Here is a 7,064-nt window from a genome sequence, read left to right on the forward strand (position 1 = left end):
GACTGAGTAGCACAGCAAGAGCCACACACTCTCTCTCTATGTGCCTCAGATAATGCTAAGAACAACCTCTCAATTCCAGCTCTCCTTCTCGCCTAATGTGCCCTCCTTCCTCTATTGCATGCGCATGGCCATTTCCATTCTGTGAAACAGCACTGAAAACGTGGGTGCCTATAATGGAAAACGCTAACATTGTCCCTAATGGTTTCCCATCTCAGGAGAGTTTTAAAACATATGTAAATTTATGTAAGCCTAAGAGAAACACATATTTACAATAGCACAGGGTAATCACAATATGACGACATGGTGCGCTGGCCTTGGAGATGGAGGCGCCATGTGTCATTAGTCTCCTTTATCTCTTTTCTTTTTCCTGTTATCATCAGTGTAACAATCACTCACAATATGAATGAAAATGATCTGCGCTCATCTGTGGGACAGTGATGGAAAGGCTGAGGTGGAGGGGGGAGAAGGTAAAGGAAGATGTTTTGTGCCTTCACGCGCGTCCTCGGGTGCCTCGAGGATGCGCGTTTGTGTAGGTGAAGGTAGTTTATTAAATACTGGCACAGTTCAACAGAACAGTTTACTGAACAGGAGTAATTCAAAGGACACATAAATCTACCACAAGCCAAACATAATATATGTTAACAGCTGATGTTAGATGTACAGGAAAGAGAGAAAGAAGAGTCGTAGTTTAACAGATTTTTGCTGTGGATAATAATCAAATTTTTTCCCGTGCAAATCAGTTGAAAGAAAAGCTGTTGTTTTTTGTACCCTGATGTCAGGGTACAAATGCTCAGGCATTACTTTTGCTACAGTGTTTAACGTTTTTGTCCCTCGTGATTACATGATCTAATTTTTCTCTGAAGCATCTGTAGCACCTTTTCATGCTATCGTTCATAAAATATGAAGGGCAACTAGAATCTCACAGGATTGACTCAACTGAACATATCATCTTTTTAAAACCGAGAATGCTCCACTGTTTATGACACATTGAGCTCTTATTTACAGGATATACTCAAGTTAACATGTTGCCTCTGAAGTCTGCAGCCACTCCTGCAAGACTGAGGAAGAAAACAGGCTTTACTTCTTGCTTTGTTTGTTGTTCCGCTTTCTTGAGTTCATCCTGCCATAGCAGCGCAACACACTGAACCACCACCGACAGACTCACCTCCAGTCACTGCCTGAACAAAATAACACAGCAGCTGGACTCACTACAGTCTTCTGCCTCCATCTACTGACAAACTATGGAACTACTGTATATATCTGTATGACCTCAAGGAGACTAACAAGTGACAAAAACTGTAACAGAATCAGCAGAAAAAAAGATATAAAACTTCTAAAATTATTGGAGTCACCTCATGGTTCAGTTCTCAGTTCTGTGCAGGATGGACCGGCCTTTTACATGCCTGTGTTCAAGGGCCTGTTATTACATTATCATACCCACACTGGAAATCTGCCTGTGCATGAGTGCATTTATTCTGATGTGAAGTCATGTTAAAAAAACAGAGTTGATATGATTGTTGAAGACTTATACATCATTTTTACTTTTTTATTTATTTAACAGAAAAAACGTTCATTTCAGCTTCAATATCCAAGAGCCAAGACTCTTTATTGTCATTACATAAGCAATACTGCCACATGTGGTCCAGCAAATGAGATTTAGATAGCATAAATATACTGACATATTATAAATACAAATAGAATGCTTATACACAATTTACTGACATGTTTTAAAAAGTAAAAAGTCTGAGTATACACACACATTAAGTCAAAGTGTGTGTGTGTGTGTGTGTGATTTATTTCTATAGCACATCTAAAATAACAGCTGTTGACCTGTATATTGAAAATAATCAAATAACATAAAAACATAGTACAAGATGACAGAATTTAAGAAAGGAAACATAATATGAGAAAAACTAAGTAAGAAATAAGACAAGTAAATGTCACTGTGTCGCAGGCAGGATGTGGACCCAAATGCAGGACTCAAACTCAAAAAGTTAACTCAAAGAGGCAGCTTTATTGCTGTAGCAATAAAGAGCGCGAACTAAAACTCTGGAAACTAGAGACATGGCACCAAATTGGGGAAAACTAGAACCAGGACTAGGACTCTTCAAGGAACACAGAGGAAACACACAGCATATCAAATTACACAGAATGAGACAGAGGACGCAAGGCTAAACATAACACATGAGACGAGGTACCTTCAAAGTAAGAGAAGAAAAACAAACATGGTGCACACAGACAGGAGCCTACCAAAGTAAAACAGGAAGCAACAGGAAGCAACAGGAACATGCGTACAGAGACACAGACAGACACACAGAGACATGACTGGGGAAACATGGATAAACATGACAGTCAGCGGGGAAAAGAATGAAACACGAAGAGGGAAGCGAGACACATGAACTCAAATATAAACACAGACATACAGAAAGAGACACAGAGGACAAACACAAGAGGGAATCGAATAATCAAAAGCTAAACAGAACAACGATGGCACTATAGAATAAACTCAAGACAAACAAAGTGGACATAAATCATAATACAAAATGACAAGTATTTTGTAGTTGCTGCTTGTTGGTGTCTAAAAGCCACCTGAAATTATTTCCAGGCGGCTCATTACAGCCATATTGCGTGTCATATGGGTTCTGTTAAAACTGTGGAGCGAATAGTGGCCCGGTTTTATTGGCCCTGCATTGGGTGGGCCAATAAAACTGAAGAAATCCTAATTTAAAAAAAATAAATAAATAAAAAAAATTTTTATAGCTCAAAAAAATAATCTTTATTTTACATTTCGGGAAATGGAGACCGAACACACATGCTCAGGTCTGAGTGCAGTAGCAGCCAGCATGGTTATATAGTTCTGCAGCACGTCACACACACACACACACACACACACACACACACACACACACACACACACACACACACACACACACACACACACACACACAGTTAGTTCCTCTTTCTTTTTGTGTCTGATTTCCTGTGCAGCTCTGCACTAAACTTCCCCTTTCTAAAGTCTGTTGCCAGGGCGACCTGTCACCCTCTGACCTAGTTTTTGTCTCGTCTGGGCTTGGTTTCCAAAGGCCTCTCTTATTAAAATACATAAACAGATCTGCCACTCAACTACTTCTGACCCAACCCAGATCTCGACTGAAGTCCCGGGGTGACCGTGCGTTTGCTCTGGCTGCCCCGGTACTGTGGAATACCCTTCCTCTCGACCTCCGCGCATCTGATTCCATTGCACTGTTCAAATCACGATTAAAAACCCACTTATTCAATCTTGCCTTTCCCTCTAGTTAATATTTCTTTTATGATTTTATATCATGCACTTTTATGCTCATTTAAATTCTTGTTTGCTCTGTACCTGTTGCTTTCCTATGTATTAGTGACAGTTATCTGCTTGCATATTTAGTACTTGCTTTGGTCCTATTTCTATTATCCTCCTCCTATACTCTATTTTACTTGTTAAGCACCTTGGCATACCCTTGGTTTTTAAGTGTGCTTTATAAATAAAGTTTATTATAAAGTTTATTATAAAACAATATAAGCAGAAAATAAGCATTAAAAATATATATCTACATCCCAACACTGTCCCTCAGTCTAATGGGCCGGTGGAAAGGCTGAATAAAACTTTAAAGTCCATGATCCGTAAGTTAATTCACGAGGATGAATGCAATTGGGATTGCTGGTTAGACCCTCTGTTGTTTGCAGTGCGGAATCTGCCCCAGGCCTCAATGGGATTTTCTTCCTTTGAATAACTGTTCATCCGGAAGCCATGGAGGTTGTTTGACCTAATTAAAGAAAACTGGGAGGAAGGTAAAGATAAAGTGCTTGTATTACTCCTTTATTCCAGGTCAAACTTACTCACCAAGTGGCAAGAACCCTTCGTGGTCACATGGCGAGGGGGTGACGTAGACCATGAAATGGTATGGTCACACAGGTATAACACCTCAACCTCCTTAAAGCACGGAGAGAGGCTGAAACCGCTTCTCTGCTGACATTTGTCACACTTCCATTCGGTTTGTTCGGAGCCCCAGCCACTTTCCAGCGCTCATGGACCAGGACATGTCCTTCAATGCACATATTAAACAAATATGTAAGACTGCTTTCTTCCATTTGCGCAACATCTCTAAAGTTAGAAATATCCTGTCTCAGAGTGACGCTGAAAAACTAGTTCATGCATTTATTACTTCCAGGCTGGACGACTGTAATTCATTATTATCAGGATGTCCAAAAAACTCCCTGAAAAAACTTCAGTTAATCCAAAATGCTGCAGCAAGAGTCCTGACAGGGACTAGAAAGAGAGAGCAGAAAAAAGTGTTGAGACGGTTCTTTGAAAAACCTGATCAGCCCCTTGACTGATCTCAGCTGGAAGGGTGCCCCAGGTCAAGGTAGCAGTGCCAGGCGGCATTCGTGCAGGTGAAGTAGGCTCTCTGTGGGGAACACCTGCTTCACAGTCCTATTTCTCCCTCCCTTTTATTCTGCCTATTGATGCCTTGAACAGAGGGCTGGAGGCCATTTTGTCCCGCAGGTAAAGGGAGTCACTGCCCTGCGGTCTATATCAGCAGGAAACTGTCAGAGCGTGAATCTTGGTATAGCATTGTTGAGTGCCTGGCCATTCGGTGGGCGGTTGTCGTTCTTTCTATTATCTCCCGGGCTCCCGATTCACCCTCTAGAACATCCCGCGAAAATTCAGAAGCAGATTTGCGATGCAAAAACGCGTCAGTCGCGCTACTTGCTCGCGCGAATAAAAATACGCGCGGCTGTTTGTGTGTTGCATTTTGTGCATTTGACCGTATTGCGTTTACCGCTCAAGTTGGAAAAATAGGAACTCCAGCGTCAAGTCACGCTGCGACAACCATTTAGGAGCCTGGTGACGTGATGCTCTGACCTAGGTCAAAGGGGTAGATCCAGCCAAAGCCCTTCATTCTTCATTCAATATGGAGGAAAGGCTAATCAACGCCGTAGCAAACCACCTGGAGCTGTAGGACACCAGCTGCTTTCTCTACCGAGAATTTAAATATTATTTCAAATAAATTTTTGCAATGACTTATGTCTCAGTTCTACTACACAGCAAATATTGGCACACAACTTGACACATGTCGAATTTATTTCATATTATACTAATGAATCATGCTCACAGGTGTACACACGGGTGCTCACACACACAAACTACACCCTTTTTGGCTCCTACCTCAAAGCACACTGTGTGCTGTCGATCCTACGTGCTGCACAACTCTCTCTTTTTTTTTTGCTTGTTTTCTCTTTTTTCTTTCTCAGCAGGTGATCCAGGTGATTCATATATGTATTTTTTCTCTGTTTGTTTTGTATTTCTCTTTCTTTCACACCTTTTCACCCTTTTCGTTCCCCCAGTCATGTCTGTCCCGTGTGTAGCAAGTGGAAATAAAATACAATAAAATAAACAATAAAAGCAAAGGTAAATCAAATAGACCATTACGGTAAGGCTGGGATGGTCCATTTGGTAAAGTAAATCCGTTGGGCATCTTGCTTTGCCTTTAGACAATAATTCTGATGGCAAAAGAACCAAACGGGACACCTTGTCCCACCTTTCTGCAGCTTTGATAGTTGGCTAACCTCCCTCAGTGCTACCTTGATCTTAACCTCTAGCCTCCTTCTCCATGGAGGGTACTGCCCCCTTGTGTCTGTTCAACTTGTAGCCACGCATCTCACTTGTCACTGCTGCCATATTGTAAATCAGCTTGTTAGTCTTGGCAATGATGGCTTTAGGTATCGTCCGTAACATCATCTAGCAGACCTTCTGAGGGTACTTCATGTAGTCTGGGTAACCGCCTGTGGGGGGTCCAGGTTTCAAGCTTGGCCATGATCTTATCTTTCAGGTCAGTTCCTCTCACACTCAACGATCCTTCTCCTATCGCACTTGGGGCGTGGTACCATCTCAGGTGGGGGTGATGATATCTCCCCCCTGACCTGGTGTCCTGGCTCCCCCTTGCCGTGGCATTTATGTTGTACCTCATCAATCTCTAGCTGTGAGAGCAGTCCCTTCTTTTGAATGTTGGAACACTGAGCTACTAGTTGTTTCGTCGTCGTGGATGTTGGGTATCGAAGAATCCATAGGTCCCTCATCCTATTCATGTAGCCCCTTCTGCCAGGGTTACTTGCGTAGTAGCATGCCAAAAACGCCCTGTTTTTGTCTCTTGCTCACCGATAGCTTCTTGTTCCAGTAGCCCATTTCTTGTCAGGGTGCCCTGGTTCCTCATCACCTGACGCGGACCTTATTGAGCCGGGCGACGTCCGAGCCAGCATGCCTTCATATTCATCTATCATGTCCGCGGTAGGCTCGCTTAGCATGGGGGGGTCTAGCCTTAGGACCCTTACTGGATGCAGACACCCCAGGCGGGAATTGAACTTGCAATCCTCCACTCCAAAGACATGTAGTCTAACCATATATATATATTTAATGTATTGTATTATTTAATGTATTGGTTGGGGTGAAGAAACATGGGTGTGCTACCAATTTTCATACCTGTTATGAATTCTAATTTTCAACATTTTTTATTACATGACTGCATTTTCTCTGAAGTCCGTAATTTAATTTCAAGCTTTATTACGTAAAATTGAGAGCAGAGGACAAAATAAAAAGCCTGGTCTTAAAAAAATATAAAACCTTAATTTTTACAGTTAACATTTATTCACTCTTTAGCAAAGAGTCAAAGAACTTTCTAGATACACTTGCAGAGGGAGTGTGTCATGATTTATGAAACAATTAACATATTAATAATGCTAATGATAATTAAGTTAAGATCTTAACTATATTTAGTATTAATACTAAAAATACTTTTGAATCATACTTGAGTCACACTTTTGTTGTTGTTGTTTTTTTTTCTTTTGCATGATATTTATTTTGTTTTTGCATGTGAAAGAGCTGAGTTGAATCAATTAACATTTTAACTTTCTAAAGGGGGCAAATTAGCATGAAGATGCAACCTCAAAAATCAGTGGTAGAGTAAAGTTCTGTTGGTTATCTAGTAATAAAGCACTAATATTCATGTTCATGTCAATAATGAACCACATTCTTCATACAA

At 41.2% G+C, this 7,064-nt stretch overlaps 1 protein-coding gene across 4 annotated transcripts in view; it reads left to right on the forward strand.

Annotated features, from left to right (window-relative positions):
• The first annotated feature begins 4,480 nt into the window (after nucleotides 1–4,480).
• LOC146679971 (uncharacterized) overlaps nucleotides 4,481–7,064 on the forward strand; it is a 94,121-nt gene continuing 91,537 nt past the window's right edge. For all 4 annotated transcript variants that reach the window (XM_085449755.1, XM_085449757.1, XM_085449758.1 and 1 more), the window contains exon 1: nucleotides 4,481–4,546. The gene's annotated coding sequence lies outside the window, so the exon portion shown is untranslated. The remainder of the gene's footprint in view (nucleotides 4,547–7,064) is intronic.

Source organism: Copadichromis virginalis, linkage group LG23, assembly GCF_057382275.1.
Source record: "Copadichromis virginalis isolate Kocher_CV1m ecotype Utaka linkage group LG23, C_Virginalis_male_GT1.1, whole genome shotgun sequence".
NCBI lineage: Eukaryota > Metazoa > Chordata > Actinopteri > Cichliformes > Cichlidae > Copadichromis > Copadichromis virginalis.